The 1,494-nt window shown below is 38.7% G+C and overlaps 1 non-coding gene across 1 annotated transcript; it reads right to left on the reverse strand.

The window, feature by feature from the left end:
• Positions 1 to 244: 244 nt before the first annotated feature.
• Positions 245 to 347, reverse strand: LOC128196412 (small nucleolar RNA R71). Its single transcript, XR_008248696.1, has one exon. It is a non-coding gene; the product is annotated as a small nucleolar RNA R71 (small nucleolar RNA).
• Between the last annotated feature and the right edge of the window lie 1,147 nt (positions 348 to 1,494).

A 1,494-nucleotide genomic window follows, 5' to 3' on the forward strand; every position in this document is an offset into this window, starting at 1 on the left:
CAGTTTCATGGATTATCCCATGAGAATCCATACACTCACTTAGCTACTTTCATGGAGATCTGTAATACAGTGAGGATTCACCAGGTTCCAGATGAAGCAATCCGACTCAGCTTATTTCCATTATCATTGGCTGGTAATGCAAAAATGTGGCTGAATTCCTTTCCAGAGAATAGTCTGACAGTTTGGGATGATGTGGTTGCCAAATTCCTGAACAAGTTCTTCCCTCAGTCCAAAGTCAATAAGGGAAAGCAGGAGATCTCTTCTTTCCAACAAGATGCTGATGAAACTTTAGGTCAAGCATGGGACAGATTCAAAGGCCTACTGAGAAAAACCCCTACTCATGGATTTGATGAGCCTACAATGTTAAATCTGTTTCTTGGAGGGCTGAAATCTCAAACAAAGTTAATGTTAGATGCATCAGCTGGAGGTAGTATCAGATGGAAGACGCCTGAAGAAGCACATGATCTGATTGAAAATATGGCTGCAAATGATAATGAAGTTCAGAGTGAGAGAGCTCAATTTCAACAAAAAGGTGTTCTTCAACTTCAAACTCAAGATGCTTTACTAGCTCAGAACAAGATTATGACTCAACAACTTGAGACATTAATGAAGAAGTTATCTCAGCTACCTAAAGAACTGTAGAATGTTTCTCAATTTCAACATCAGATGGTTTAGAGTTGTCAATTGTGCGGAGGAAATCATAATAATGGTCAATGTGTAGTGCAAAACATGTCTCATGAAGAAGTACACTATATGGGAAATCAAGGTCTTTAGACGAATTATGATCAACGTCAGAGTTTTAATCAAGGATGGAGACCTCATCCGAGTATGGGACAAGCTGTTCCTTTCAATAGACCACCTCCACAGAACTTTCAGCAACAACCTTCTCTGACAGAAAGAACTTCAAAACTGGAAGAAACTCTTCAGCAGTTTATGCAGGTATCAATTTCCAACCATAAAAGTACAGAAGCCTCACTTAGGAATTTGGAGATTCAGGTGGGTCAATTAGCTAAGAAGTTGGAAGAAAAACCATAGAAGGACTTTGGGGCAAACACTGAAGTAAATCCAAAGGAAGACTGCAATCTTATTACTACAGGGTCAGGAAGAATTATGAAAGAAAGAGAGATTGAGAAAAAAGTGAGTGAAGAAAAAGATGAGATGAGTAAACAGGGAGATGAAGAAGAAGAGAAAGAGGATAGAGAAAGTGAAAGAGTGAGAGAGGGAGAGAAAAAGAAAGAACAAATGTATGAGAAACCTCTTCCATATCCAAAGGTTTTCTCTAGAAACGAGAAGGAAAAACGGTTCAGGAGTTTCATTGATATTTTCAAGAAGTTGGAAATCAAGATGCCCTTCTTAGAAGCACTGAAACAAATACCTGCTTACTCGAAATTCATGAAAGATGTGCTCACGAAGAAGAAAAAGTATATTGAGGAAGAAACTATAGAAGTACAGGGCCAGTGCAATGCTATCATTCAGAAGTTGCTTCCTCCAAAG

Source organism: Vigna angularis, chromosome 4 (genome assembly GCF_016808095.1).
Source record: "Vigna angularis cultivar LongXiaoDou No.4 chromosome 4, ASM1680809v1, whole genome shotgun sequence".
NCBI classification, from domain to species: domain Eukaryota; kingdom Viridiplantae; phylum Streptophyta; class Magnoliopsida; order Fabales; family Fabaceae; genus Vigna; species Vigna angularis.